We start from the raw sequence: 11,061 nt of genomic DNA, 5'->3' as shown, positions 1-11,061 counted from the left end.
ATGCTGCAGCGCGTGTATGCTACAAAATCACATTTATTTATGCTTGTAAAGTAATAACCCAGTTTTAGGGAGACCGAGGATCAGGGTTCTGCTTTCATTCTACCTGATTTAGCTATGGATGTCTTCTCTGCTAGCAATGATACACCACTCTCAGTCAAGAAGTAATCAAGTAGGGTTTTACAATTTTCTAAAATGAGCAGTTCTTACAAATTTTTTAAAAGAATACTTTCAGAAGAATAGTACTGGATTTCTATGGAGCTTTGGTACTTAGGAAGTAAACTCTTCAAAAGTGGCCTGCATAAGAAGAACCAATTTTTAATCCATATTACACACAGTTCATAAGTGAGGCTATTGAAGAAACACTGTTGTTACACCCAATTCTGAACAACTGTGCTCTTTCAATAAAACTGCATATGAAGGCAAATTCTTTTTAGTTGAGTAGAACTGTAAAGAAAGTTCCTTCTATGTGAGTAGAATATACCGAAAAATGCTGTGAGATCATATAGTTTTGAAAAATTCATTAAATGTGGTTCTCTACTTTTTTCCTAGAAAGTTATGGGATATGTTGGGAAAAGTGTGGGATAGAGACATAAATTAAGATCTTAAATTTTTTAAAGATTTATTTTATTTATTTGAAAGAGTTATAGAGAGAGGTAAAGACAGAGAGGTCTTCCAGCTGCTGGTTCACTCCCCAAATGGCTTCAACAGCCAGAGCTAGCCGATCCCAAGCCAGGAGCCAGGAGCTTATTCTGGATCTCCCACGTGAGTGCAGGGGCCCAGGACTTGGGCCATCCTCTGCTTCTTTCCCAGGAACATTAATGGGGAGCTGGATCAGAAATGGAACAGCTGGACTCAGACCGGCACCCATATGGGATGCTGCCACCCAGATCCTGCTTTAATCACCTCCTTCTCTGTATCTTGAATTTTTTTTTTTTGGACAGGCAGAGTGGACAGTAGAGGGAGACAGAGAGAAAGGTCTTCCTTTTTCCGTTGGTTCACCCTCCAATGGCCGCCGCGGTAGGTGCGCTGCGGCCGGCGCACCACGCTGTTCCGATGGCAGGAGCCAGGTGCTTATCTTGGTCTCCCATGGGGTGCAGGACCCAAGCACTTGGGCCATCCTACACTGCACTCCTGGCCACAGCAGAGAGCTGGCCTGGAAGAGGGGCAACTGGGACAGAATCGGTGCCCCGACCGGGACTAGAACCCGGTGTGCCGGCACCACAAGGCGGAGGATTAGCCTGTTAAGCCACGGCGCCAGCCTGTATCTTGAATTTTTAATTGAAAAATTAGAGTGATACCACATATCCCCAGCAGCTTTATTTGTTTATTTTTGTTTTCTTATTTTTTTTCATTATTTAGAGAATACTTTATTAGTTCTGTAATCAAACCCACGTAGATAAGACCTTACATATTTAATACAGTGCGTTACCCCTGTACAAATGGAAAAAAAAATTAAGTTTAACGTTTCTAGACCAATATGGCTGTTAATTTCTGTACAATGCCAACTCAACACGGTAAACTGGGATACTTTTCTCAAAGTTGACAGCACAGCTAAAGTTTCCAAAAATTCAATTATATATATGTATATATATATATATTTATATAAAAAGACCAGTAATAGCAGTATGTTATGTATCAATAGCAGCAACAGCTTTTCCAGGTTCTGCAGTCATTTTGAAGGACCCTTATGGGGGAGAGGGACAAGAAACTAGGCCTGGGCAGATATCAGGGGCTTCTTAAGAAGTTAGATGTTCCCCAGAGTCCAGCGGGCAGGACGTTCTCTGGGAAGGAAAAGTCAATCCCCTTCAGAGAACCTCTAGGCATGCCCAGAGCAGAGCTGCCACTCCCCTTCGGAGAATCTCAGCACTCTCCTCAGTACTCTCCTCAGCTGGTTCCCTCAGCACTCTCCTCAGCTGGTTCCCTCAGCACTCTCCTCAGCACTCTCCTCAGCTGGTTCCCTCAGCACTCTCCTCAGCACTCTCCGGTATGCTAATTGTCCCTCTGAACCAGCCAATCCCGTGCCACCTCTGCATTCCATATGCTAATTCGTTGCCTATATAACCTGTGTGAAACTGCCGCTCAGGGCTCCTCACTGCCTGAGGTGGGGGCCCGTTTGCGCAAACGTTCAATAAAAACCTCGTGCTTTTTGCATCAACTGGTCTGGATCTTTGGGCGTCCTCCCGAGTAAGTGGGCATCTCTGCAACTGAGAGGTCCAACATTTTGGTGGCCCGTACGGGGATTTTAGGTCGCCCTCAGACCCATTCTCTGCGGACCAGTTGGAGGTATAATTAAGTGTTTTCTGTTTGTTGTTCTTCGTCTTGAGTGTTCTGACTGGCCAGTACCTGACTCTGTGAGACCAGTGGGGGAGGCAGGCGTGCCCAGCAACCCCTGGTCCGTTCCCCGGAGGACGCTCCGGTCTGTGAGACCAGTGGGGGAGGCAGGCGTGCCCAGCAACCCCTGGTCCGTTCCCCGGAGGACACTCCGGTCTGTGAGACCAGTAGGGGAAACCCTCGGTCCGTTCCCCCGGAAGACGCTCCCGGGGTGGTCTGGAGGTGGGTCGGAGACCAAGTCTCCCTCCTTCCCGGGGAGGGCTGGTCAGGCAGCCGCTCCCAAAAATAGCGCAATAGCGTTCGATTTGTCTTAGCCATGTGGTATGTCTTGCTTACTGTATATGTCTGTGCATTGGCTGTTCTTTTTGTTTGGGCTAAAATCCTTGCACACATGGGTCAACAAATAACCACCCCTTTAAGTCTCACTCTAGATCACTGGAAGGACGTTCGAGAACGCGCGCGCCACCTCTCATTGGAGGTTAAAAGGAAACAATGGGCAAAATTCTGTTCCTCAGAGTGGCCGGCCTTCGAGGTCGGCTGGCCAAGGAACGGCACTTTTAACCTCGATATTATTTTACAGATTAAGGCGCGAGTCTTTCAGCCAGGATCCAATGGACACCCTGATCAGGTGCCCTACATTACCACGTGGGAGGATCTTTCACGCAACCCCCCTCCCTGGATAGAACCCTTCTCCTTCCCGACGGAGCCCATACGGACCCCGTTACCCCTTCCTCGGCCATCCCCAACTCCTTTAATACCTTCCTCCCCGATACCCCCTCCTCCTATCCCGGTTGTGCCAACCTCCTCCCTATACCCTCTGAAGGAGATTCGAGATCCAAAACCTGACAAGCCACCGGTTCTTCCGGCTGATCAGGACTTTCTGCTCTTTGACTCTCCCCCACCCTATCTTCCCGGCCAGCCTGCTCCCCCGCAGGAACTCCCACAACAACCAGAGCGGGATGTGCAACCTTCTGCACCATCCCCTGATTCCACGAGGGCAGGGGAAGAAGTCTCAGCGCCTTCCCCGCCCTCCAGCCGCCTGCGCCTCCGTCGGGGGCAGGCAGGGGGCTCGGGAAGCGTCTGGAATTCGCAGGCTTTTCCTCTTCGCTCGGTGACTGGCCAGATGCAGTACTGGCCATTTTCTGCTTCCGATCTTTACAATTGGAAAACCCATAACCCCTCTTTCTCTCAGGACCCCCAGGCTCTGACTGGGCTGATCGAGTCAATTTTATTGACTCGATCAGCCCACCTGGGATGATTGTCAGCAGCTTCTGCAGACCCTCCTCACTACTGAGGAAAAGCAGCGTGTCTACCTTGAGGCACGGAAAAACGTCCCTGGAGCAGATGGCCGACCGACCCTACTGCTAAACGAAATCGAGGAGGCGTTTCCCTCAACCCGTCCTGATTGGGACTACACCACCGTTGCTGGTAGGGAGCGACTTCGTCTTTATCGCCAGATTCTCCTTGCGGGTCTCAGAGGGGCTGGAAAGCGCCCCACCAATTTGGCCAAGGTACGTGCAGTAGTACAGGGGGCTGAGGAAATGCCGGCAGGCTTCCTAGAAAGATTAATGGAAGCCTACCGTACGTACACCCCGTTTGACCCCCTGGCAGAGGACCGGCAGGGAGATGTAATCATGTCCTTTATAGGACAGTCAGCGCCGGACATCCGCAATAAATTGCAGCGGCTAGAGGGGCTTCAGGGGTATACTATACAAGATTTAATGAAGGAGGCAGAAAAGATTTATAACAAAAGGGAGACCCGAGAGGAGAAGGAGGAAAGGATCCGCAAGGAGCAGGAGGAAAGGGAAGACAAAAGAGACAAAAGACGTAATCGAGAGCTTAGTAGAATTTTGGCCACCGTAGTGCAGGATACAGAAAGGAGTAGACCAGGACAGAATAGGGACTTGGGAGACAAACGAAAGCCTCGGGTGGAAAGAGATCAATGTGCCTATTGTAAAGAAAGAGGACACTGGGTCAAAGACTGCCCGAAGAAAACACAGGGACCAAAGAGGAGACCAGTTCCAATCCTGTCCCTGGAAGAAGACGACTAGGTGAGTCAGGGCCAGGAGCCCCCCCCTGAGCCCAGGATAACCCTTGAAGTGGGGGGCAGACCGGTAACCTTCCTGATTGACACGGGAGCCCAGCACTCGGTACTGACTTCAGAAAAAGGGCCTTTAAGCTCCAAGACTTCCTGGGTTCAGGGGGCAACTGGAGGGAAGTTATATCGCTGGACAACCAATCGAGAGGTCCAGTTAAGTACAGGACTTGTGACACACTCGTTCTTACTAGTGCCAGACTGCCCCTACCCCCTCCTGGGCAGGGACCTACTCTCGAAGGTAGGAGCCCAAATTCACTTCCATGAGAAAGGAGCTACCATCACAGACTCAGGAGGGCGGCCCCTCCAGGTATTAACACTACGCTTGGAGGACGAACACCGATTATTCGAGAGGCCCTCGTCCACCATGGCTCCCCTGGACCCCAAGTGGCTCACAGATTTTCCTCAGGCCTGGGCAGAGACTGCGGGAATAGGGCTGGCCGTCAACCGGCCTCCCTTGATCATAGATCTGAAGCCCACGGCCATTCCCATGTCAGTTCGTCAATATCCGATGGGCAAGGAAGCTAAGGAAGGTATCCGGCCACATATCCAGAGACTGTTACACCTAGGCATTTTAAAACCTTGTCGTTCACCTTGGAACACCCCCCTACTACCAGTAAAGAAGCCTGGTACGGGTGACTACCGCCCGGTACAGGACTTGCGGGAGGTTAACAGGAGAACGGAGGATATGCATCCCACAGTGCCCAACCCCTACAATCTGCTAAGTACCTTGCCTCCGACCCACGTATGGTACACTGTGTTAGATCTAAAAGATGCATTCTTTTGTTTAAGACTGAGCCCTCAGAGCCAATCCATCTTTGCTTTTGAGTGGAAAGACCCAGAGACCGGGTTTTCAGGACAACTCACCTGGACAAGGTTGCCCCAAGGATTTAAAAACTCGCCTACCTTGTTTGACGAAGCTCTGCACCTAGATTTGGCCGACTTCCGAGTCAATCATCCGGACCTGGTCCTCCTGCAATATGTGGACGACCTCCTCCTTGCCGCTGAAACTGAGCAGGACTGCCTAAAAGGTACCGGGGCCCTGCTACAGAGACTGGGGGAATTGGGCTATCGAGCCTCCGCGAAAAAGGCCCAAATATGTCAGAAACAGGTGGCCTACCTAGGCTACCTCCTAGAAGGAGGGCAACGGTGGCTGACAGAGAGCCGAAAAAGGGTGGTTGCTCTAATTCCACCCCCCACCGATGCCAGAAAGATGCGGGAATTCCTCGGGAGTGCGGGATTCTGCCGCCTTTGGATTCCTGGGTTTGCGGAGCTGGCAGCCCCATTGTACCCCCTCACGAAGTCCAATGCTCCCTTTCAATGGAGAGAAGAGCAACAGCGGGCATTTGACAACATAAAAAAGGCCCTATTGTCAGCCCCAGCCCTGAGCCTCCCTGATATGACCAAGCCCTTCACATTATACGTGGATGAGAACAAGGGAGTGGCGAAGGGAGTGCTAACACAAATGCTTGGACCCTGGAAAAAGCCGGTGGCATACTTTTCAAAAAAGCTAGACAATGTAGCGGCCGGCTGGCCTCCGTGCCTCCGCATGATAGCGGCCATGGCAGTTCTGGTGAAAGACTCGGATAAATTGACTCTAGGCCAACCTCTCACCATAGTGGCACCTCATAGTGGCCCTGGAAGGCAATGGAGGATGGCCCAAGTGCTTGGCGCATCTCGCTGATCCAAAGCCAGGAGCCAGGTGCTTCTCCTGATCTCCCATGCGGGTGCAGGGCCCAAGGACTTGGGCCATCCTCCACTGCCTTCCCAGGTCATAGCAGAGAGCTGGCCTGGAAGAGGGGCAACCGGGATAGAATCCAGCGCCCCAACCGGGAATAGAATCTGGTGTGCCGGCGCTGCAAGGCGGAGGATTAGCCTAGTGAGTCATGGCGCCGGCCTGTACTCTAAGTTGTAGACCATAGTTAGTTTCAGACCATAGTCTCATGGTGTGGGGGGGTGCTTTCTCAAGATAGAGTCTCAGTTGCTCTAAAATGGAGTCCCTGCTGTCAAGGTATCACTTCAGAGTAAGTCAATCACCAATCAAAAAATAGAAGAATACTTCAATTAGAGCTATTATATCTAATATGGTAGTGACTAGTCCCATATGACTATTGAGAAATTGAAATGTAACTGGTTCAAATTGAGATGCATTATTAGTGTAAACTACACCATGGATTTTGAAGGTGTAGTAAAAACTGTGAAATGTCTGTTTTCAATTATTTTCTGCTGCTACTATAGGATATCACATACTGAGTAAGTTATGAACAATATAAGTTTATTTAACTTATTGTTCTTGATGCTACAAAGTCCAAGTTGTAAGAACTGCATCTGGCAATGGTTTTCTTGCTGTCTCATAACATGGCAGAACATGGCACATGGCAGTGAAAGAGAAGGAGGGGGGCAGAAAATAAAAACCATCAAAACATCTTCAGTGCCGGCCTGAGAGAGGTCTTTTATCTGATGGTCCACTTCCCAATTGGCCACAATGGCTGGAGCTGCACTGATCTGAAGCCAGGAGTCAGGAGCTTCTTCTAGGTCTCCCATGTGTGTGCAGGGGCCCAAGGACTTGGGCCATCTTCTACTGCTTTCCCAGGCCATAGCAGAGAGCTGGATCAGAAATGGAGCTGCTGGATCTCAAACTGGCACCCATATGGGATGCTGGGGCTTCAGGCCAGGACATTAACTTGCTGTGCCACAGCTCTGGCCCCTGGATTAATGTTAGGATTGTAATTTGTCCATATCCCAAATATGATTTAGGTCAATACCTGGACTAATATCAAGATTGTATTTAGTATTGTTAAGATTGTAATTGGTATTCTCATGATTGTAATTGATATTAGTTTTGCATAGGCCTTAGGTCAGCTTGACCCTAGCAACTATGTATTCTCCCCAACCCTAACAACCATGTATTCCCTCTCCCTTCCTTGTGGTTTTTGCCTTTATAAACCCTGTTGCTTTGAGATTAGTGGTCCAAAGTTTTTTAGTGCAGAGCCTATTCTCAGCCACTGGCAATAAAGGACTCCAAAGTTTATCAGTGTGTGGTGCTCCTCTGTCAACATGTGTTCAGACACAACAACTCTTACAGGTAAATAAACATCTAGCTTTCCTAACACTGAACTTTCTTGCATTTTTTACAAGATTTACATACTTGTGATTCAATATTCAACATTTATATTATATGCATGTGTCCATAAAAATGTAGCTAAGTATGCATTTTGTTATGGCAGTGCTTCCTTTCTTATTTTTCTTATATATATCCTGAATGTTATAATTGTCTTCTTTTTATTAATTTCAGAGTCTTGGTGTCTTTTAATCTAACTCTTCCTTGTCTTCCAATGGCCTTCCAGTATAGTGCTCTGCTGGTCAGCTCCATCATAGAATCTTCAGTTTGCATTGGTCTCCCATATGTCATTTGCCTGTTTCATTTGTTCATTTTGGTCAGATTCACAATTTGGTAATTTTATACTCGTAAGGAAAAAAAGCCTGGTATAATGTTCACATTATCAAAATGAATTACAGACTCAATATATCCTATCAAAATCTCTATGAGTGTTTTTTTTTTTTTGGCAGAAACAGAAAAACCTTTCCAAAATTCATACAGAACCTCAAGGGACTCCAAATGTCCAATACAATTTTGAAAAAATAGATTTGTAAGTCTCACATTTCTTGATTTAGAAACATTATTGAGCTGATGCTGTGGCATGGTAGGCTAAACCTCTGACTGCAGCACTAGCATCCCATGTGGGCATTAGTTTGGGTTCCAACTGCTCCTATTCTGACCCAGTTCTCTGCTAATGGCCTGGGAAATTAATTGAAGATGGCCCAAGTGCTTGGGCCCCTGCACTCCTGTGGGAGACCCTGAAGAAGATCCTGGCTCCTGGCTTTGAATTGGCTCATCTCTGGCCATTGCTGCCATTTGTGGAATTGACCAGCAGATGGGTGACCTTTCTCTTTGTCTCTTCCTCTATCTGTAACTTTACCTCTCAAATAAAAAAAAATTAAAAAATAATTTTGAAAATTACACATGTACAATTCTCAAACCACTAGGGCCCTGGCATCAAAGCAAATATACAGAACAATAAAATAGAATTTAAAAAATTGTATTGGTGAGATTTCCAAGACCATTCAGTGCAGAAAAATAATCTCTTCAACAAATGATGGTGGGAAAACAATATACTCACATGCAAAAGATTGATGCTATAACTTTTTTTGTTTTGTTTTTGAGAGGCAGAGTTACAGACAGAGAGGGAGAGACAGAGAGGAAAAAAAAAAGAGAAAGATCTTCCATCCACTGGTACACTCCCCATATGATCACAATGTGCTGAATCGCACACTTCCCACCTGTACTGATTGACTTCTGCTTTGGAGGTAAAATTGTTATCCTTGGGTCTCTTTGTATCACTCTCCAGGAAATCCCCTCCCTTCCTACAGGGTCCTCTATCCCAGTCTTCCTCTGCATTGGCTTCTCCACTCATCTGTATGGAGTATATCCTCCAGGAACTGTCTAAGAAGGCAAATTTCTGAAATATTATTTAGATTTGCCTGCCTGAGACTGTCTATTTTTCATCAAACTTGATTCATAGCTTGGGTTGCTATAGAAATCAATGTTCTTTTACTTTTAGAGGCTTTTCCATTGTCTTCTAGCTTTTAGTACTGCCATTAGGAAGTTGCTGATCCTTTCTGTGTGAACTGTTTTATTTTCTGGGAGTTTATGGACTCTTCCTAATTCCAAATATAATGCAACTTCACAATTATGCTGGAAGTTTTTGTTTTGTCCTTTTCATTGGACTGTGATTGAGTCCCTTTCATCCCAAAATACATATCCTTTGGTTCTAAAAAGTGTTCCGTCATCCATGTTCTCTTTTTCTTTTTAAGATTTAATTGCTGGGTTGTTAAACCTCCTGGACCCAAATTCTAATTTTCCTCTGTTTTCCTTCCTACTTTCTATTCTTGTTTTGCTTTACTTTTGGGAAATTTTTTCATTCAATTCTTCTTTTGAATTTTTCATTTCTTCTACATTTCTAATACCCAAGGACTATTTTTTGTTCCCAGAGATTTTTATGGCATACTGTTGTTCTTTCATAGTGCAAACATTTTCACTGAGGCTATAAATGTCAGATTTTGTTCCACCTGCATGCTTCCCACAAGTTTCTTTTCTGTTTGATTTTATCTTTCTCATGTAGAAACTATCCTATCATAGCTGGCTTGTTGCTCATGATTAAAGTGTATATACTAGATTGAAAGTGAAAATTGAGGATGGGGCTCACTGACTTGGCTTTCACTATACAGTGAAGACCACTGTACAGTGTTTATATCTTTATGCTCTGTGCTTATACAGATCAGATTCCCCAGGGTGTGTTTTTCTAGCCTCTACATGGAGGGTGAAGTCCTGAGTGCTGAATGCAGGAGTTCCTTGGGGAAATCTTCAACATGTGTGTGTGTTCATCAATCCACGTCTTCTCAGAACAAACCCTTGCATTGTTAAGCTGGAGACTTGGTTGCCTTCATCTCCCATTCCCCTGTATCCCTTCCCCAAGGCACATAGCTCCAATGAAGAACTGTTGAGCTTCTGAACATCTTGAGGCAGAGCATGTTATTTTCAGTTATCTCCTTGGCCAGTGTAGGTCCAACTTTTCTGGGTCTACTGACTATACATTCATCTTCTGCTTCCACAGTTTTCTACACTTTTGCTTCCTCTGTCTTACTCTATTTTTCAAATTTAATCTTTTAAAAATTCTTGCATATTTTTCATGAAGTTTGTGGCATACAGCAAAATTATGTGATCAAGCTATCATGTTATCCCCAAAATCACTCTCCCCAAATAGACACATGGTTTTTGTTTTGGTCTATGTAACATTATTGAAGAAAATAAATTAATTACTAGCAGACTTGTTAGCTGATCACTCATCCATTGGCAACTTGCATCATTCATTCAGTGCTATCTTAAACAATGTATTGGAAGATAGATTAACTAATAGTTCCAAGCCTCCTAACAATTTAAATGAAAATCACAAATTGTTGGAGACCCTATTTTGGAATACAATGGGTGTTTGACTTCTAATTTCTATTCCCTGTAGGGCAAAAACAGGTCATTCCTTTACTTGTATGCATAAAATACACCACATTTTTTTGTTCTGCTGATGCTATAAATTCAATATCAATTCTCTAACTGCATCAGTGATGAGCATAAAGTACATCATTTAACCTCAAATTTCTAACAGTGGAAGGCTTAAACAAGAATGGATGCTGTTATAATAATGGTGCTTCCTTTGATGTGACAACTGAGCATCCATCTCCCACCCTTTCAGATTTCTTCAGCGTGTTAGAGTAGTGAAGAATGATTTTTAGACTCATAACCAAGTTAGAGTGAAGACATTTGCCACATAATACACATGCTTCACTTTTTAAAATAAATTCTGAATCTTGGGAAACTGTTCAGTTGCAACTACCTTGCATGTTTTTTTTTTAAGATTTATCTATTTATTTGAAAGTCAGAGTTACACAAAGATAAAGAGAGACAGAGAGAGAGAGGTCTTCCATCCACTGGTTCACTCCCCAATTGGCTGCAATGGCTGGAGCTGTGCTGATCTGAAGTCAGGAGCCAAAAGCTTCTTCTGGGTCTCCCACATGGGTGC

Source organism: Lepus europaeus, unplaced genomic scaffold, assembly GCF_033115175.1.
Source record: "Lepus europaeus isolate LE1 unplaced genomic scaffold, mLepTim1.pri SCAFFOLD_29, whole genome shotgun sequence".
In the NCBI taxonomy this organism is placed as follows: Eukaryota; Metazoa; Chordata; class Mammalia; order Lagomorpha; family Leporidae; genus Lepus; species Lepus europaeus.
Note: the sequence above shows the minus strand (reverse complement) of the source record.